General features: G+C 38.9%; 1 long non-coding RNA gene across 1 annotated transcript in view; it reads right to left on the minus strand.

Moving 5' to 3' along the window:
• Positions 1 to 3,508: 3,508 nt before the first annotated feature.
• LOC137461667 (uncharacterized) overlaps positions 3,509 to 22,204 on the minus strand; it is a 34,687-nt gene continuing 15,991 nt past the window's right edge. The window contains exon 2 of the long non-coding RNA XR_010993452.1: positions 3,509 to 5,406. This is a non-coding gene — a long non-coding RNA (uncharacterized lncRNA). The remainder of the gene's footprint in view (positions 5,407 to 22,204) is intronic.

The following is a 22,204-nucleotide window of genomic DNA, read 5'->3' on the forward strand; positions in this document are numbered from 1 at the left end:
TGTCAAAAATAACCTCAGTTGTAACTCCAACCATGAGAGTAGGCTGGGCCTCAGACCAGGCAGCCCTGCCAAGTTCCTTGAACTTAGACTTCCCCTTAAAAGCCCTTCTCTAACTCTCCTCCGGCTGGAATTCTAGGCTCTTTCTCCCAGCCTTAACTCTAATCCTGATGTAAACATAATCAAATGCTGTCACCCCCCTTTTTAATTCCCAAGCCAAAACAGTCTCCCAGCCAAGTTCTCTTTGCAGCCCACCTCCTTTCAAACTCAACTCTCAGTGCAACTCTGGGCTCTCTTTCTTTTAACCCTAATTTTAACCGTAGCCTCTACTGGATTTGCATGGCAAGGTTTTGGTTGTGCAGGGGGCTATAGGGGTGGCCTCTGTGAGAAGATGCCAACCCACACTGGAGCAGTCGGCTCCTGAAGGACTTGCATCCTGTGGAAATGGCCCATGCTAAAGCAGTTTGTGAACTACAGCCTTTGAGAAGGACTCATGTTGGAGAAGTTCATGGAGAACTGTCTCCTCTAGGAGGAACCTCACATTGGAGCAGGACAGGAAGAGAATGGAGCAGCAAAGACAGTGTGTAACGATCTGACCACAGGCACCCATTCCCCCACTGGGGGAAAAGAGAGATAAAATCGGCAGTGAAGTTGAACCTGGGTAGGAGGCTCCCCCTGTCCAATTGAGGAGGGGAGTGATAGCATAACTTGATGGGCACCTGATATCCAGCCAAGGTCAAGCCATCTCAGCCATATCAATAAACCCAACCCAAGGCTGAGTCTTGGGCTACAATTTACCTTGGGCTAGGTCAAACAGAAAACTTCTGGGAACAAAATTTTCCTTGCAGCAAACACTTCCAGTTATCCATTCTTTCACAGTCCCATTGCAGCAGAAGCTCATGGCTCCCCCTCTGAAGCCTAACCCTGACTTTAATCTCAGAGGCTGAGCTTCAGACATGACCCTCAGCCACTGCCCAGAATAAGAAGTTCTTGAGGCCAATTTCTCTTTGCAGCCCACCCTTCACTTTGAGAGCTCTCTTCTAGCCTCTTCCAACTAGCCTCTTCTGGCCTTCCCCATAGCTTTCTCTTTTTCTCAGCCCTAACCATGGCCACAGGGTGAGACTTAGACCAGGATACCCCACCAATGCCCACACCAAAACACTTTCCCTTCCAAATTCCCTCTGCACTGTTTTTCTCTGAATCTCCTTTGTAAACCCATTCCAACTGAAGATGCAGGCTGTCCTTCCCTTGACCCTAATTCTAACTGTACCCTAATCCTTATTGTAAGCTAAGCCTTGGAGACAGGCTCTCTACAGAGAGAGTGAGCACACAATCCATGTCTTTTCTTTGTTCCCTTAGGCCTTGGGGACAATTTTGTACAGGTGTGAGAGAAGTTTCATTCATACAGCCTGTCATGACATGGAAGTTGTATTTCAGTCCATTAACAGATTTTTTTACAGCATGACACTGTGAGTATATGTTGCAGTCAGCATTCACAGTACCTATACAGAAATAGGAGATGAAAGACCTGATGGAACAGTATTTAAACACTTCAGAGCTAAGACTAAACCTGGTACTGTGTTGCCTGTAATAACCACGGAGAGACATCTCCATTAGGAACCTGGTTTTGTGATGGACTTGGGAGTGCTAGGTTAGTAGTTGGACTAGTTCTTAGAGGTCTTTTTCAACCTAAATGACTCTATAATTCAATCTCTTGGATCACATACCTCCACAACTGCATTCATGCTGCATTGCAGGCAACACTGCATGTTTCACTTCATAGATAACTGGTGAACAAACTAACTTAAATGTTGTGATGATTGTCCAGACACTAACAAAAAAATAAAGGGCCAAGATGTGACAGTAAAACCTCTTTTGAAGTTTCAGTGAGTCCTTAGCTACATCTTAGAAATCTAGTCAGGGTCTAGTTCCCATGTAAAGCACTTAGGAAAATGGAGGAGGAGATGAATTCTCTGGGTTACTATGCATTTCAAATCCGGACTAGCAGTTCCTACTCAACTTCAAAAAAATCCATTCCTCAAACTAGTGTTTGAGACTTTGAATGTCCCGTTTCTTGATAACTGAATGTAAAGCTTTTGCACTCCACAAGGACTGAATAAAAGAGCACAACCAGAGCAAACTCACATTGCTTGGAAACCTTATTAAAGAGGTGTGATGCCACCAGTGGAATAAGCTGATCTTTTTGCAAGCACAGAATGTACTCTGCCTCTCATGATATAGTTTACTATCTTTAATAGAACAGAGTGCATGTAGAAGCATCAATGGAGACCAAAAGGAAGAGCTTCTAGGCTTGTCAAACGTAACAAAGTAGGCTTGGGGTAAACTATTTATTTTGCACTGTCCAGTCTGCTCCATTTGTTCTGCCATTAGTACTAAAATTCCCACTTTGTCCCATTTTTTGGTGCAAGATACTCCCAACTGGAAACTGGTGGACAAGGGAGAGAGAAGAATCTCAAACAATCTAGCAAGACTGCCAATGAATGGCTGCTGACTGACTTCATCAATGGTTAGAATAAATTAAAACAGGAGCGTGAGCTCTCGCCTTCAATTTTAAGAAAGGCCTGGGATTAACCATGATTTAAACATGTCTAAAATCTGTGTGCTCTTTTTGGTGCTTGCCACAGAATTTTGTTTATCACAGTTGTTTAAACATAAAACTCATTTGTTACTTTATTTCAGTATGAAAAAGTATATGAATCACTTGCTTTTTCTCTCACTGGTCACCCAGAGCATTTCTGCTGGTGAGTTAGCGTCTCCAGTTGGAAGGACAGGGATATCACATAGTTTGTGAGGCTTTGCCTAGCTACTGGAAGGTAATATTCCCCTTTACAATTATTTTCTGCAGCTGCAAAGAACAGAAGGCTCACAGAGACTGGGCCAACTGCCATAGAAACTAATTTCAGCTAAGGCAGACTCATAAATTGTTCCATTACTCCATAAATTGGTCTGGGCACATGTCACTTCAAGCCAAGCTGGGTTGCTTGAAATCTACCCTGTAGTTCTGAAATAAATGCTGCCACTTTTTTAAAAGAACATGTCTTAAAGACATGATGAAAATAAATAATGTCTGAAATCAGTTCATATGCTACAAGAGCACAAAACCTACATGGATGTCAAATTATTAACCATTATCTTTTTTTTTTTTTTTTTTGGAAATACAAAAAGACCAGACCAAATATTTTTAAGACAAACACTTTCCTTCATTTGTAAAACAGAAAATGATAAATAAAAATTCAGACTCCTTAATTGCTCCATATTCAGGAGAACAAGTCAATCTATATGGGGGGATGATTACTGGATACATATGTTTACAAGCAGAAAGCATTGCCTGCACTTTTCAAATGTGCCATTAAGAACTACAGGATTCACAGAATTTCACAGTATTACAGAAGATTCCAAGTGGTCTATGGAACAAAATTTAAAGTACAAATTCAAAATTGTTAAAATTAATTTGCAAAGATAAATGTAATAATTACTTAAGCCAAAAGGATTCTGACATTTCATTTTAAGCACTACCAGTTTATTTTTGTTCCTCAACAGGAAGCACAGTAAAAACCCAAAGCCCTGCAAAGAGAGTATCAGCTCAAATTTCAGATCAGACAACTAAGGTAAGTGATGCTTTCTTTTTTTTTTTTTTTTTTTGTTGGTTGGTTTTTTTTAAGTGTGAAAAAATAGCATCCCACTTCAATCTAGGCTTGGGAAATTAGTACAGCCAGGTGCAGCTCCTATAGTCACAATCCTAAGAACAGTGGAAGCCAGGACAGCTGATTTTCACCTTGTTTGGCTCTCCATAAACAAGCCAACTAAGTGTCCCTACGATCAGCATCCAGGAGTAGCAGTGTCCATTTTCATTAAAACAAAGTCAATTCTCCAAGGCAGAGAAATGCAAAACCCAACTGTCTTGCTCCCTCTGGGGCCCTCTGCTTCCCTTTTATGACTTCCCCACTTCGGCAGCACAGCTGCCAGTTCCACCTCCCAGCAGTTTAACAAGCCACAACTGCCAGGTTTTGCAGCTTATACGGTCTTTAAGGGCTAACCTCTTCCTTTTTCTGTAGAAAAGTTTTTAACCCTTTTTAGGTTTGCAGGGCCTAGAGTTCAACTTTGTGAGTTGTTTGTGTGCAGCTTTCTAGAGTAACTGAGATTTTCCAGTGTCTCTCTGGAGATTCAACTCCCACTTTATCAGGTCTTATCAGCTGGGAAATTGCAGAACTGTTCCTGTATATGTTACTCCAGCTGGGGGGTTAGAGGGCAGTATATACAATATATAAACCTTTTTCCCCCCAGCAAATTCCTCAAACTTGTTAGATTTCACTATTAAAATAATGATATTTTACAAAAGGCATCAAATATAAGCTTAATAAGAACATTCTGTATATACATTTTCTTGTTTACTTTTCAACTTGAAAGGGGTTTTGCTCAACATCAGGTGATAAATGTAATTTTGAATAATCTATTAATTGCTCTTGTGTCAGTATAAAAGCTTTATTTTTTCTTTTTTTTTTCCAAAATATGTTCTTTATTGTATTGAAAAAAATTAAGCTTCCTCTACCTGCTTTTAATAACCCTTAAAACATAAAAGGGCACACAATTGAATAATAGATTGAGAAATAAGATGTAGTATTTAGTTCTTTAATTGCACACCCTTTAATAAAAATGCTTGGTGCAGAGTTTATCTAATTTTTTAGAAAACCCCAAACACTGTAGGTTCCATTTTTCCTCTAGCTGTTATATTTATAATTTTCAAAATTTCAGAAGAATTTTCAATTCATAGCCCAGAAATACAGATTCCTTAGCAGCTGCCATTTTAGCATTTTGTGCTCACTGTGGTTAATCACAGGAACTAGAATAGATGAAGAGCTGTCACAGAATTACAGTTGTTCCCACGTGTTCTAATTTGGACAGTTGTCCCTGGAACTGCAGGTTTTGTTTTGAGAAAAGGTTATGCTTGTGCATTCTTTCAGTGTTGTTTTAGAATTTTCTGGCATTCTTCTGCTTGAGACCTTGAAACACTTCACTGATAACAATTAGGTTAGTCCTGGAAATTCTCCTGAAAGTCATGGAAAAGTAAGATACAGAGTTTTCAAAGCTCAGTTTACAGAAACATCCTTTTATTTTGAATGCCTCCATTCAAAACCTCAGATACCAAGACCCTGAGTGCTGACAACAATAACTGAACTCTGAAGCTCTAATAGACCTTGTGAAAATCAGGTCTCCCATGTATCTAAACAGTATCTTTACAGTATCTAAACAAAGTAACAAGTAAACATCTGCCCAACTTAGATTGAAAGAAATCCCATGGTCACCATTGCACCACCTATCAGTTTGATCCATTCCAGTTCTGAAATCTCCAAAGAAGGAAATCCTGCAACCTTTCCAGTATTTGGCCACCTGCATAGGGGAAACATTTTTCAGTATATCTAATAAGAACTCTAAATGATCCAACTTGTGGCTGCTGCTGCTTGTCCTGTCACTGGACTCCTCTGCAAAGAGTCTTCTCTGTGCTCCTCTCCCATTAGGTGTTTGGAACCAGCAGTAGAACCTTCACATCCGGGTGTCTCAGTCTGCTCTCACAAGCACGTCATGCAGCTCCATAGCTGTCCTGGTGGCTCTCCACTGCACCTGCCCCAGTATGTCAATGCCTTTCTTGTCCTGCATACCCTCAGAGAGGTACCTCAGATACAGCCTCAGAAGTACTGAACAGAGGGCAATAAATGCTTTCCAGACAAGCAGGTACATTGTTGTTACAGCAACCTATTTAATCTATCCCAGATGCAAGATCCCAGACCTCATTTGCCCTTGAACTTCATTAGTTTCTGTCAGATCATTCTCCAGTCTGTCCAGATTCTTTGAACCACAGCTGCTCCCTCCAATGTCATATTGCCTACAAACTTGCTGAGAGTGCACTCCATCCCATCACCCAGGTCATGAATAAAGATATTGAACAGTGTTGTCCCCACTATGAATCCCTGAGGGAGGCCACTTGTACAACCAGTCACCAGTTCTGCTTCATATTGTTGATTGCAACTCTTCCAGCATGGTGGTCCAGCTGATTTTCTACCCCTGCTATCATCCACTTACAGCATCCATATGCCACTAATTTGGCTCTAAAGAGATAATGGGAAACCATATCAAAGGCTTTGCTAGAATCAAAGAACACAACATTCACTGCTCCTCCCTTCATCCCAGAGCGAGTCATCTCATCACAGAAGGCAATCAGGTTGTTCAGGTATAATTTACCCTTGATAATTCTGTGCTGGCTGTTCTCAATCACGTTCTTATCTTTCCTGTGCTTGGAAGTGCTTGTAGGAGACTCAGTATGTAACATTCCCAGAGAGTGCAGCTCAGCTGAGTGGCCTGTACAGCCTCAAATTCTCCTTGTCCTTCCCGAAGATGGATATGTGCTTGCCTTCTTTCTTTCTGGCTTCCTTGTAATATATTACTATTTGAGTCCATTAAAAAAACTTACAAAGGACCCATATATGCTATTAGAGGGTTAAAATCTATCAAGTCTGTCTTTTATGGAAATTTTTTGTTCTAATGTAAGAAACTTGAAATATTTAGGTTTCAGGAAATTGTGATGTGGTTCTGCTAGAAAAACCTCTACCCTAGATAACAATCTTGTCTCAAATTCTTTTGATTTACATGAAAAATACACATTTTCCAAGATGTATTCTGTAAAAAAATTAAAACTTCACATAGCAATCTCCTAAATCACTTTCCATTACTTAAAAAACTTCCCTGATGCCAAAATATATTTAAAATGTTGTTTTTTATTAAAATAAATGCAAACTGTCAGCTTTGTAAATACCAGAATACAAAAGGAAAGAAAACAAATTATGTACTTGTCCATCTAAGAACTTTGTAATTACTATATAAAGCTCAAAGGATTTCAGAGAAGAACAAACTGATTTCTCATGTGACCAGAAGGAAGATCAGTGTGAGAGCTACTTAGGCACAAGACCAAAAGAGATTCAAGTGATAGCTCCAAGAAACTGCACAAAATGCTGTAGACCAGAAGAGAAAGGTGTTTGAGTGCATGGTAATGTGCTGCAAACCTGTGCTTGGACTCGTCTTTGAAAGGTCTATGCAGCTGCAAGCCACAAGGCCACCACTGCTCTACGTGAGGCCATGGTAATGGTTTTGTTCAGTTTACGAAAACTCTTTGCTCTTGTACATGTTTGAAAGTACACATGTATGAGGCCTGATCTACTCAATTCTTTTTTGCTAATGTTTTGTCATTAGATAAGTAGTGTAATGTTTAATGTAAATAGTTATCCAGGTGCAGAGGTAACTGCAACTGTTTACACTAAACAATTTTACTAGCAAAAGCAGGTTATTTCCTGTTCTTAGGAGAAGTTGCTACACTGTAAGAGCACCTTTTTACATGTATGACATTTTCTACCCTCAGATATTGTATTGCTTTGCCTGTTTTGGTTTAAAAGAGTATGCTGAACAGAATCATTACAGCTATCCTAGAGCTGAGGAGGTGCCTCTTTGCCCAAGGTTTCTTCCTTGGTAGCTTTAGCAGTGGAGGTGGCATATCCTGGTGATCATGGGGATGATAAGACACTGCTCAGTCTGCATGTGTGGCTTGGTGTCAGTAACCAGAGTCCTGGTGTGAGATTAATTAGCAGGGATTATCAGTTGTTCAAGCACTGTGACCTGTGTGGAGACAAAGCTTTGATCATTATATGTCATAGAAAACTTCATAGCAGTCTTCAGCAGCACATCTCCCAGGTTTGTCATCAGAGCTAACAGGTTTTAGGTTCTCTCAGTTTCACCAGGGAAGCATGAAAATTTCCAGAAATTCAGCTTTGGAGAAAGCCAGTGGTCCCATGAGAAAAAAGAAGAAGCCATTGTAGGCAGGAGCTGGATCAGTTTGTTTGCTCCAAATTGATTCTGTTACATCACTACCAATTTGTAGTAGAGGACTTGGGAAGCTAGATATGGCCAGGACTAGGACTAACACCATTTACATTGCAGATATTGTTTTGACAAGTAAATAAAAGTAGACTTGCCCCATTTTTCATTGGGGGCAAGTTTTAAAAATTGTAAAAATATGGCCAAATAATATGTTGTGCTTTATTTTAAAGTGACACAATATAAGCATGAGATTCATAATAGTTTAAAATTGGTTATTAGTGTATTCTGTGTTGTTTTTAACTACCTTCCTTACTTTTTTTTTTCCTTTTGATGTTCAAGAATTCAGTTTGTATTTATTTTGCATGAGAGCAAAATCCAGCAGAGTGGGATGACAATTGACATAACACAGAGGAAGTGAGGGTATAGAATTATCTATGTGAGTTACTATAAGCAAAAAAGAATTTATTTTCTAAGCACTGAATGTACTTTAACCCTAGCTAGTTCCTTTTCTCACAAAAGAAAAAAAAGAGCATAGCTCCTTTAAAATCAAAGAAGCTACAATGATTAGTTCCAGAAGAGCATCTTATCTGTGATTAAAGTTGACTTGGTGATTGATTCATTGTGGGGGTGGGGGTGTTGAGGGGGGAGGAATGAAATCACAGGTGAACAAATATATATGCCCAAAGCTCACTCTCTAAAGTAAATGGGTTTACATGTGTGGATTAGAGGGCAGAAAATGGAAGCAGAAGAAGAAATACCACAAACCACAGCTAATTTGGCCCTCCGCTTTCTTATACTGTCACTGTTTCAGCACTTGGAGATGAAGCTGCAGCCACATTTCCTCTGCAAGGCAAGCAGAAAGGGTAGCTGAGATGCTTGCAAACTGCAGAGTTAAGTGCAGCACTGCAGGAGTTTTCATACTGATGAAAATGTCAGCTCTTTGATGTTAGGTACTGCACAGTCCTGCAGAAAGTAAGGCAGAGCTCCCATCCTGTGTTGAAGAAGACAACAAGGAAGCCAAGAGGCTTTGTTTTTGCTTTGAAGCAAAGATAAACAGAGGCTGTCTACAAATGAAATATTCACATGTTCCAGTATGTTTTTCAGTTCCTTGAATAACTATAGTTTGGTTTCAGCTCAAGTGTAAGAAATGTTTTAAACTCCCATGCCATGGAAGGAAAAGGCTCCAAGGCCTAAAGGCTGTGCTGAGTACAGAATCGGGGTATTGGTGATACTGGACCAACACTACACTTACTGTTGCAGACACTTATAGAACCAATATTTACTCACAGAAACTTGTCCAAAAAAATAAGAATCAGACATGCTTAAATATTTGTAATGGGGTAAGAAACCTTTTCCATCCTACTCGCTGTTTGCAGGCCACATGGTTTCTGTTCAGGTCCTGCTGGGAAAGAAAGGAGAAGAAAGAAAACCTGGGGCAGATTGTGGAGTCTCTTCTATTTCCAAAGCAGAGAAAACACCAGTAAATATGACTATGTAAGCTAATATTTTTGTGCCCTTTTCTGTGTTATTTTTGCTGCTGAATATTGCAAAGGAGAGGCTTTAGCCATACTTATACATAGTCAGCTCTTCACTAATTGTCAGGCAGAATCTGTTTCTCAAGATCATTATCTGAGTACCAAAGAATAGTGTTAAGACACCATTAAAATTTTACAAGAAAATACTATTTCTTGTCATTTAGTGCTTGCACAACTAGACAGAAACATACACACAAATACATAAGTCAGAAACACTGTTACAGTGAAGAGCTCAAAAAAAGGGAAATGGAGCAGAGACAAGTACATAATATAATGAGGAGGGAGGGAGAAAGCAGTGGGTGTTTTCTTTCCTCTTCTGCATGCTCTTTGTGACAAGAAAATTACTTTGGAAGTTTAGGCATCAGATATTTAAAAAAAAAAAAAGTAGCAGAGAAACCATGAATGAGACTGTTCTTTTGAAACAAGAATTACCTTATAAATGACATTAAATATCTTCTACCAGGACAGCAGGTGTCATGAAGTATGTCATCAAAGTGACCCACTGTCAGATAGCAAGTTGTGTTTCCCCTTTTGCTCAGAGAAAAGAAACAATTTGTATGGCTTATCATGTCAGTATTTTATTAATTTGCTTTCTTATCCATTAGTGGGATGTTTTTTATCAGTTACTAGGTTCCTCTTGGCTCTGTCCTCCATTATGTTCACTTGCAGAAAGTAGTATTAGCTTGAAACACATCTCTCAAGAAGATGTATTTCTCTAAGCATTCCAATAAACCTGAAATATTGTTACTTCCAACAGTTTCTAAGGAAAAGTAGGAAAAAAGCCAAGTCAGAGTATCTTTTGGATGAGAAACTATTTAAAAATATATGTAGTCTTTTGTATGTTAATTTGGTTTCTATGAAGAGAGCAGTGTTTGCATGTCAGGGAGCAGAGGGTATGGTACATGAGTGGTCTGTGCTGTGGTTAGCCCTCACAGGCTGGAGTGGAGGATGTGAGCCCCTCTGTGCCATGCACGGAGAGCTGCACGGGCCAGCTCGTCACTGCCTATAGGAGTGTCACAGGCACCATTCCCTGACAGTACTCCCTGTCTAGCTTCAGTGCATCCCAGCTGGTACTCACAGAAATTATATACTAAGTTCCTACCATTCTTCCAAATACCACACCACTTGTTAGGTAATAATAGCAGTAATACCTAAGCAGTAATTATGGATATAGCAATAGTAAACACTGAAAAGATAAAAATATTCTCCAATGAAACTTATAGATAAAGTAATTTCTCTACACTGCAGCCCTGAGATTATTCCTGTGTTTCAATAACAATGCTTTAACAATTGCAGGCTACAGTCTAACAAAGTGGGTAGATACATTAAATATTAATGAATGTAGAATATATGTGGAAATTTACAGCCATGTAAAAAACATAAGTGTAAGGGATTAAAGTTGATGGCTGAACCAGTTAAAAGCTTTTGTTCCTAAAGGTTCCAACACTGTTGTTGAGAATTTCATAACTGAATAGAAAATTTCACATAAGTTTCATGTTAATAGAAAATTTTAAGATTTAAAATCTCATTCCTGAATACTGTCTATTAGCATGCAGGCATATTTTCCATGATGTCCAGGTGAAATTTTTCAAGCTTAAAAGTAACGATCAATCTCAAAAATCACCTTCCCATTTGGAGATTTCTTTTCTCTTTTTCTCCACTTATTCCTGAATCTCGGAGTTCAGCAGCATAAATGGTGCCCCCATTGACTTCATCTGGTGAACTGACTGGGCTGGACCTCAGTAAAGAGTTTTCATCACACCCAAAGTCCTTTCAGAAACATGAGTTCTGGGCTGTAGGAGGTAGTGAAGCACTGTAACAGTATTTCAACCACTTCACTAAAGAGTCATCTCACCAAATATATACAAAGGAGGGATCTGAGGAGTAGGAAAGTATCATTGATTACACATTTCTCACCTGAGCAGAAGTGCACTTGAAAAACATTCCGATAAAAAGAACTACCTGAAAAAGAGCTATCCTATGCTAAAACAACTTAAAGCTGGTACCTAAAGTGAAGAAAATGTGCATAACAGCATCTGAGGACTGGTTCTTTTGATTTTTACTCAGAAAAATCACTCTGATTTGGGAGATTTTACCGAAAGCATGAGATCCATTGGGTGCCTTGGGGTTTATTTACACTGGTCTTGGCAAAACCATTTTTGCCTTGAAAATAAAAGTTGATGGCTTAAAGGAAAGGCCTTATTCCAAAAGGAGGTAAGCCCTTGGGTCACTGTGAAGTCAGATACAGCAGGGTCTCAGTGCATAGCAAGTGACCACAGCATGGGAAGCTGCTGCAATGAAAAAAGAGGGAACAGGCAGCCCAAATGTCTGAAATTAAATTAAACCGTGTACCTCCCATCTCTAAGGCTAGAAACAACCAGTTTGGGCATTGTTAGCTTCCTGACAGGGAGACATTTCCAACATTGTGGAAATTTCCAGAATGGATATTTTGCCTGCTGAGAGAAACCTGAAGTTTTAGCTAACAGGACATATAAGACTTGCTGCTGTCTTAGGAAAAGTTTATAATGTATCCCAAAGGAATTTACTAATATTATTTAGTATTTATGTATTATATTAGCTTTTTAAAGCATGGAACAAGTTACAGTTGATTTCTTAATGAACTGTTTCTCAGCAGATGGGGAAAACAGACATTGAGAGGTTAGAATAAATTTGCCATACAAGTAAATGGCAGTCAGTCACATGAATCAGTATCTTCTGGCAAACAGGGCACAAGTCTTTGCCAGTCTGTGAAAATACAGGCGAATCAATTCTTGCTTGCTCCTGTTTGCCTCCTGCCAAGAGGCAGTGTTTTATGCTTGCCCAGAGGCCCCTCATCCCGGCATGTGGGATAGTCTCACCACAGCCACTGCTCTACCCCAGTCCTCTTTACCCACTGAACGACTTTACTGTTCGTGTACAAAAAAGCCTTAAGTTCAAGCTTCTTTCTTCACACCATTGTCAAAACCCTTAGAGACCTGATCCAAAATAATTAGGTTTACCAATACCTTTTAATCCTCAACCCTTTTAGTGATATTCTAAAAAGTTATATTGCTTATCAGATGATTTACATGATTCAAATTCTTAATTTCTTGAGATCTCTGAATTTCAGCCAATGCAGTTCGGGTACAATGGACAACTGTTCAATACAATCATCTTAAACAGTCTACAACCTATGGCTTGGTTTGTTCTGTTCAAATCTGTTATGTTTTCCCCTTTCAGGCTGGAATCTGTTTTGTATGTCTCTCTGGATGACACACAACCTTTAAAGGCCATTTAAAAACACCCCTCTGATGCCCTCCCTTTTTCTGTAGAGAACACTCCATTGCCATCTGGGGACACCAACACCAACACTTACCCTACTATGAGGAGAGACGTCATGTTGCAAGCTCAGCCCCTTAGGCTTGATTTCTACCAAACCAGAAGGAGGTCTAATTGTACCTAGTGGAACAATTGCTGATATTAGAGAAGGACTTGATTTGTGGTTCCAAAGCATTGTTGTCTGTATTAAAATCTAGATCTTTGGGAACAGTTTTCCCAAGCTAAAATTGGACTACTCAATTCTTAAAACATTTCCGTGTCAGGAGAAGCCCTACTTCTGTGAGTCCCAAATCTGAACATTTCTGCAGATATTCAAAGCATTTCTCATAAAACCACTTGGCCATGTACTCATTCCTTTCAGGGGAGCAACATAGCATCTATTGGTCAGCTTCACATTAATTCATTTTAGTCCTAGAAAACTTATTATGAAATAAAAACCATTATTCTTGGCATAATTGCAGAAGAACTTCCCTCTTGTAAATATTCAGAAGCTTTCTGGATATGTTCCTGGGCAACTGGCTTTTGGTGTACCTGCTTGAGCAGAGGGGTTAGATCAGATGACCTCCAGAGGTCCTTTCTAACTTTAACAAGTATAAACATGTCACTAACAAATCTTTTGTCTTAACTTTCACTTATGCTGCAGTTCCGTCACAATTTAGCAACACTTCACCCCTCCCACCCTGTTCCCCCTTCCCTCCCTTGTGCTACCACTGCTGCATGGTTCAGCCTAGGGAGATCCAGTTCAGAAAACCATCACTTTTTGTGCTTGAGTATGTCTCTGAACTGGTACACTGTGGATCAGATGAGTACCAACACCAGCACAAGAGAGAGGCAAGGACGTAGGCAAGGTAATTTATCAGGGAATCACAGCCTTAGGCATATTTTGAGGCGTGTTTTGGCCACAATAGGCAGGAGCCATCTCATCAGCACTACACCTCTAAAACACCATCTTTAGGAGTATGTTCTCTTTCAGTAAACATCCTGTTTCTCAAACAGCAAACCTGCAGGTTTTCTGTTTGCCATTGGATATGCAGATAGAGTGTCAAAAAAATTTTAAGACCCTTCCGTTTCTCCACAGACACCGTATTTCTCTATCTCTGTATCTCTTTTATTATACTGTGATTAAGGGTGTGGATTAATTGCTTAGCATCTGTGAGAATGAAATGGAATAACCTGAAATTTGCTTGAGACCTCCTGTGATGTGCAAAGTTCTATTTCTTCCACTGTTTTGTTTTAGGAATAGAAATTTAGACATATTTCACAGTAGTTTCACTAATTTTGAGAATTACATGTAATTAAAATGTTACTGTATGGAAGTTTCAACCTTTTGAGATTAGCGGCATCTTACAAATATCATGCACACGGTGATGATACTGCAGTTTTGGTTTCAGAGGCCAGTGTGGCACACTGCCTCTGTGTCCCATTTGTACTCTTTGAAACATCGCTGCTTTTTTGCACTTTCAGAGGCTTGGATGCATCCTTTCCTTGGAAACAGCCAAGTTTGGACATCTCATTCTCCAAACAGTGCTATTAAAATCAAAGAATGCTGATGGCTAAATAAGGTGCAACTCAATATTGCTAAATTAATGAGAATATACCCTTCATCTTTTGCAATATAGGAACCTGCTACAGTGCTGGCTACAAATCTGTCAAAAGAAAAGATACTCAAAAAACATGAGAACCGCATTGGTTCTTACAGATTATAACTAATCTGAATCTGCCTTAGCCATAGCAAAGCAAAGTAGCTTTTTCATGTCTTATTTTAAAGGAATGGTAAAAAGAACCACAAAGACCACCTTCCTGCACCACACATAGAGTAATATTATTTCTTACCCTTTCTAAAGATTTGAGGGAAAAAAAAAAGGGGAATTATTCGGTATTACCTGTCATACTTGTAATGTATAAATTGCTGTTGTAAGGGCAGCTTAGGGAGCAGATACTCAGGACATGCAAAGGGACTGAGCAGTTACTCATATGCTGTGTTTTTCCCTTCATATTGCCCTGCACACCAGTCTCTAGCATTCAAATTATACTTCATCCTTTTGTTCTGTTCAGGTCTGATCCCAGTTTTTAAATGGAAAAATGTATTAATAGAGCCATAATCATATTGCTCCCCCTGGTTCCAATAGCTCTGGAAGAACTGCATTTCATACATTACATGTAACCAAATTAAAAGGCTCAAATTTATTGTGTGTGATTTCTGGCTCTTAGAGGCTGGGTATAATTATTTCTTCTAGGGTACTGCATTATACTGTAATTTGCACAATGGCCCAAAAGACTTCCAGTGTGCCAGCAGAATCAAAACCTCCACCACTTTATAGTCAAGTGCAGTGCTGCCGCTCTGCTTGTTTCAGCATGGGTAGACAATTAGATAAATAGGGTGGAATTAACCCCCTCATCCCCAAATTAGGGGTTTTACTAATATATAAAAAGAATCTCTGAGGTTGGAACATAAACCTATTGATTTCATTTCATCAAAAGTCACCAACGTAATATTAAATAACATACGAATTAATTATTTTGAAGTGTGCAACTTGAAATGTTGAAGAGGTTCTACAATAGATTTTCATACTGAGGTTCATGAAATTGTTTCCCATGAAGCCTTCAAAAGCAGAAACCATCCTTTCTGTTCTTCTATACATGTAAAATTAGGTACCATTGAGTCACAGCTGTCTCAGTGGACAGAAAACATTTTTATTGTGACAAAAAGTACCCTCATATGAAGCATTTCAGTAATGTCACCATTTCAGCTGTCAGCTGACATTCAGCTTGACATTTACAAGGTGACTTCAATGACATTTCTGTAATTCGACTAACTAATGAACCTGAAGAATCCAGTGATGATAGCCAAGATAAAATCAAAGCATCTGAAGCACATCTTCAGCTAACATTTATGTCACAAATTGCTACGAAATTTTGACGATTCTAAAAATTTTAGTGGTCTCTTTAAATCTTGGTTGGATAATGAATATCACAAAAGCAAAAAAATGTAAAGGAAAATTAATCTCAAATCATTGTTAAATTTGTACACCTGGGCTCACCATTCACTTCATACAGAACAGAATAGCTTATTCTTCATATCACAGACATTTTTTAATAGCTTATAATAACACTCAATAGTTTTTCTGGTCCCAGGTTAAATTGTGCTTTCTTGAGATTAGATTATTGCAGTGAATTGCCACTTTCAAGACATTGGTTGAAATGGAAACAGTAGCTATACCAAAGAGAAATGCCAAAAAAGTAAGTTCAACTTTTTCTTTACTTGTCGAAGCAATTATTTAAGATCTCATTTAATGAATTTTTGAAGCCATTTCAGAGTTTCCATTATATTCAGAAAATTATGCCATTTTTCCTGTATTGTAATGGGGGTTTTTTTGGATATAGAAAACAAATGCTCAGGGAAGTATATAATACTTTATTTTTCATATATCGAAATGCATAATTTCATATATATTTTCTGTTAGTGTTCTGAGTTCATCTAGTACTTACTCTGCAAGTATTCTTTTAAGAATATCTGGATATGGAAAGTTAAGGCATGTCATTGTAATGAGTTGCTGTCACTCATTCTTTCTCTCGTTATAGCATGGCTAACATCAACATTGCAAGACATTACATCTATTCTTTAAATATGTTTATTTTGATGTATCTATTTTATTTTTTCCTTTGGAAGTGTTAGAAGCTAAATGTATTCCTTATTATTACAATTTTCTAAAGATGCAGTTGCTTTTAATAAGTCAAAGAAACTTGTTATCTTTTCATCACTTCCCTCAAGTTCTCCTCTCCTCTCCTCTTGGTTGTAATTCTCTAAAAGCTTTGCTTTTATGCTCAGAAGCACATTGATACTAAAACATATCAAATAGCAAAGGACAGGGAGATTTTAATTTCAATAGAGGGTGTTTTTTTCAACTCATAAGACTTCTTCATCTGAACTAGTCATCTAGACTCCTTTCTAAGCACTGAAGATCTAATTATCATTATAATAGGACAGTTGGACCATGCTTGGAAAGTTTCTGTCTCCTCTCAGTGGGATATGAAAGGAGGTTAGGATGACTTGGTCTGACAGAGACCTCAAAGTTAGAGATGAAGCTCTCCCAAAGCCCTACCTGTGTATCAGCCATAAAAGTGCCACTGGAAACTGTCAGTTCTGGCTATGAAGAAAGATCAGCCTGCTTAAAAAAAACTAAACCACAATAAACAACACATGGGGAAAGATTTGTTTCTGATGAGGAAACCTAGAAAGAGTAACATTATTAGGCATATGGCATTTGGCTCCTATTACAGGGAACAGTAAGGCCAGGTCAATGATACAAACAAGAAAAATTAATTTCCTCACAGGAAGTGTACTAGCTGTCTTTTTAATTACTTCTGTTTCAAATGCTTCTATTTTATGACTTTAAAAATGGGCACTTTATACTTCAGTGGTGGTCATATGCCTTTTTAGATGGGTAACTAGAGTGTTATCTAGAGTGTTTTTTCAAGGGCAAAAAAATCCCCCAAACCCCACAGCATTTTGGAGAACTTATAATTTAATTGGTATTTTGGGTCATACAGGCATTGTATGGAATAGTCTATATTGAGAACTTCTAGGGCGTCACCCCAACCCAATTTGCATGATTATACTGGAATGCAGCTGCTTTTATGTAGCCACCCTCACTCTTCTGGTATCTAATTCTATCTCAAAGGTGCAGTAGCTGTCTCAACTAACAGATATAATCTGAGAGAAAGAAGCCCCTGAGTAGGGAGAAGAGGTTCAGAAGTCATCCTGACTTGGAATGTTATTTATAGGACTGAGTGGAGATTTTATGAATATACTCTTTTGTCATGAAATATTTATTTAATTAAAGAAAAAACATTTGCAGGCATATTTGCACCACTTTTGTAATGTTTTAGACTGCCAGCCTCCCACTTGCCTCTTGGTTGTTCTGTTGGCTTTTTTTGGTTCATACTTTCCTATGCCACTGTGCTTTTCTGGCTCGTTATCTTTGTCCACTGATGGGATACATGCCTGGGAAATTGTAGAAGCACAGGGCAAGCTTGAAGTTGCTCCACAAGTTCCTTAGTAAAATACTCTCAGCTCTCAGTACTTCTTAACCCAGAACTGCATGTGATTTGTTATTTATTGTGTGTATCAATGGATTTCACATAGAATAGGATCAGTTTCAAGTTCAGCTTCACCTCTTCCAAAGTACAGCTCAACTTAAAGAAAGTTCAGCTTTGTCTCTGAGTCCTCAGGTTGCAAAGATGCTCTTGTGAAGTCTTGGCAATTCTGGGAGCTGTCAGACATGTGATTACCCTGAGGAAAGTGGAATTTGCACATGTTTTAGCTTCAAAATGCAAATTTCTCTACTGAACACGAGCAATCTGTGAGTTTATACGAAATTATAAATCTTATAAGAAGGGAAAATTGACTGATTTTTTTTTTTTTGTGCAAGATGGACCTTTTTAGCCACAAATGCTGGGATGTGCAAAGCTACAAGTAACAGGAGAGAAAAAAAATCTATAACAGAAAAAAAAAAAATCTATATCAGAAAGTATCAGCTGACCATGACAAATGTGCTGATCTCTGCCCTGCTTCACAGTCATCTGCTGACCTATAGGGCACAACACTCGTGGCACAGTGAGTTAGGTACTTGAAATGTTGTTTACAAATGTCTATTTGCTATAGACAAAACCAACATTGTACCACCACACTAGGAACACATATTACCCTACTTGCTTCTCTTAACACTGTAAGTGTTGGATATGTGCAACAGCTTGACTTTCCCTGCCATCCCCTATGATCTCTGCTCTGTCTGCCCTAATCACTCAAAGCTCAGGAATGATGTGAGTCTCATTCACTGGGGACTTCAAGCTCTTGCCCCAAGCTCATCCTTTAGCTTGAAATGTGGGAGGCACTCAAGTCTTAGATTGGTCATAGCAGTTTTTGTATCTTGGCCACTTCAGTTGATGTTGCATGCATGAAAGGCTGCATCTCACTCTGCATTCCTACAAAGTATCATTTGCTGAGCCTGGGGCGAATATGAAATCAGCCTTGAAAGCAAGGAGGAACAGATCCAGCAATCCTCATCTCCATCAGGAGACACTTCATGTACTGCCAGTGTAGACCAGAAAGGTAGACAGGGACTGCTGGTGTTGATGCTGATGTCATGAAGCAGCACAATATTCAGGTAAAGTATCACAGTTAATAACTGATACGTTTTTGGTGGGGGGAAGTTTCAATAATTGTTTTCATCACAGATTTTGTAATCTATTCTCCCAGCATTTTCAAGAGCTATTTTTGGGCACCAAAATATAAAGCTGTTAGAGAATGTCCAAAGGAGAGCCATGGTGAAGGGTCTGAAGCCTTATAAGGAGTGGCTGAGGTTACTTGGTCTGTTCAGCCTGGAGAAGAGGAGACTGAGAGGAGACCTCATTGTGGTCTTCAACATCCTCTCAAGGAGAAGAGGAGGGGCAGGCACTGATCTCTTCACTCTTGTGACCAGTGACAGGACCCAAGGGAGCAGCCTGAAGCTGAGTCAGGGGAGGTTTAGGTTGGATATCAGGAAAAGTTCTTCACCCAGAGGGTGGTTGAGCACTGGAACAGGTCCCCAGGGAAGTGGTCACAACACCAGCCTGACAGAGTTCAAGAAGTCTTTGGACAATGCTGTCAGGCTTATGGTGTGATTCCTGGAGTGCCCTGTGCAGGGCCAGCAGTTGGACTCAATAATCCTAATGGGTCTCTTCCAACTCAGCATAATCTATTTTTCTGTGATTCTGTGTTCTCATCCCTACATCCCTGCAATTTCTTAATCTTTTTGTAAAGTCTTATAATTTCAACAAGGTCCATTTCCACGAGTATACCCCTTATTGCTCTTTATTGAAACATGCATATTGAAGCCAGGCAGCTAATAGAACACTGTACTTGGTTTTAGCCTTCCTCCTATACACACAATTGCATGTAGAGAAACAATCATCTAAGGACACAACGGATTTTTGCTTACTTCTACGGTAGCCTGTACAGCTAGCTAGTAAACAGAAAACTTTAGGCTATATTAATGTCCCTGACAATGTTCAGGATGTCTGGTTATTACAATGGAAAATCAAAATATACTAAATTAGTACCAGTGTGAAATACTGTTTGTAGTCCATTTTCTGATGATATTTTATTTGGCTAAAAAAAAAAAAATAAAACCACACCAAAGACAAAACCAAATTTACCCAATACCTCAGTGGGTCTCAACTTCAAACTCACAATCACTGGTGTTCTACTGAGGTAGCATATGGCCCATACCTTTAATCTTGATTGATATTAGCAGTTAGCTAATATAATACTACATATGAAAAGATTTTGCTTACATTAATACAAATATGTTAAATAAAGAGAAAGACAAATGGTAACGCAAGTAAGCAGAATTTGGTAAAAATATGAAGCAGAACATTTGTTCCTCAGATTTGGACAGTGATAGCTTACCACATTTATGAATAATTCCTTACATTTTTTATCATTTTCTGCCCCAGCAGCTAAATTAGTTTTACAACTATTAATTGAATTGTCTAACTTCACTATGCGCTGGGTGATAGAAAGGATTATTAACTCCACTTTACAGATAAGGAAACTGAGACAAGGAGAGGAAAAGATTAACTGGAGATCACACAAGGAATCAGAGACAGATAAATCCCAGATCTCTCCATCCAATGCATTAAGCGCTGAACATTGCTACTTCTCCTCGCAAACAGCCATCAGAAATGAGACACATTTCAAAGAGAAACAATTAAAGCAACATTTCATCAAAGATAAAAGCTTCTGAAATTCATCCTACGCTGGTGATCCCAAACGTTGTTCTCTTTTGTCTTTGTCACATTGTTGTAAGCACAGATTATCCCTCCTTCCTTGCTTCCTGCACCATTAAATAGGCCAGGATGTGCAGCACGTGCACTTCCATCTCTCCTGTAGCCCCCCTGAAAATATCTTCCCTACCTACATACATACACTGCTGTGTATACACATAAACACCATTTCTATTGTACAAAAGCTGATCATTCCTTAGCACTCCAGTACCTGAAGCATGTCTGCCTCTCCAAAAGGACAGTCTCTATAGAGATGTAGGACATTTCTTCTATTAAGAAATTAATGGGCAAGTTTAAGAGCAAGTTGTACCAGGTTCAATTCTCTGAGAGGATGAGAAGTGAGGGGTAACAAACGAACAAACAAACAAACAAACAGAAATATACTTTATACATCAGAGATTTGCTTGGCCTGACCTCACTCACACTCTTGGGTGACCAGGAGAGCTCTGGCATATTCAGCTTGCACAGCACTTGACAATTTCAGCTATCACTGCTCTAAAAAAGGTTCACGATTAAACTAATTAAAGTGGTGTTTGTTAGCTGACAGCCATTAATAAGCAAGCTGGTTAAACACTTGCCACAATGTATCAATCAACAGATTAGAGTTTTCTTTGTTTTACTGTAAGCCTACATGTCTTTGTTATAATTACCTTGGTTCTTAATCTAATCCTGAAATTCCATAAATCAACAGATATGTTGCCATTAATTTACACAGGAAAAACAATAGAATCTCTATTAAAAACTATTTATAAAGCACTGAAGGTAAGCAAATCAGGTGTCTATATGATTATGGTTTTGAAGAACTTTCGTTTCTGGCTTTAGCACTTCTATGCACACTCGTGTCCCAAATTAATACTTGTACAAAAATTCTTTGCTCTATTTCTAACAGAGTGAATGCTGTCTAATGACTTTTGTTTAATGGGTCATGTCTATGCCACTGAAGAAGAAAACAAAATTGTTACATAGCAAACATTAGGCCAGGTGTGTAGATTCAAACAAAACAAAATATTCAAGAGATAGAATTAACTATTCAAAAAATCTTGTTTGAGCTACAGTATTTTGAAAACCATTCTTAAGTTCTGATGTGCAAGTTTGTAAAAATAAAGAGTTTCCAAATAGCAGCATGGATCAAAAATCATTGCATTTTTAAAACAATTCTTAATGATTGTTGTGGCTTGGGTTGATTTAGTCAGTTGTTATATTAATGTTAGTTAGGTTTGTTCCTTGTACTCCCCCATTTTTCCCCTCACAGTGGTTTGCTCCAAGTTGTTTACCCCGAAAGTTCCTGCCACTTGGATCCCCGGGTACCTGTCAATCTTCTCACCTCTCCCTGTTTTCTCCTTGTTTGGTCCCATCAGTCAGGGTTTGTTCACTCCTTGTGGGTTGTCAATCCTGTCTCTCGTGTGTCCCCATTGGGCGATACAGGTTTACACCCCTGTCTGCCCACTCCTTCTTTAACCTGCTGCCAGCCTTTTTTTCGTCGGCATTTTGTCACTGCATCATCCCCGAGAGCACTTTGTTCCTGCCCTGCCTGAGGAATAAAGACTCTTTGGGCTCGCAAACGAGAGTCCTTCTCTCACCTGGAGGAATAAAGACTCTTTGGGCTCACAAACAAGTGTCCTTCTCTCGTCTCTTCATCACCT

Source organism: Anomalospiza imberbis, chromosome 1 (assembly GCF_031753505.1).
Source record: "Anomalospiza imberbis isolate Cuckoo-Finch-1a 21T00152 chromosome 1, ASM3175350v1, whole genome shotgun sequence".
NCBI classification, from domain to species: Eukaryota; Metazoa; Chordata; class Aves; order Passeriformes; family Viduidae; genus Anomalospiza; species Anomalospiza imberbis.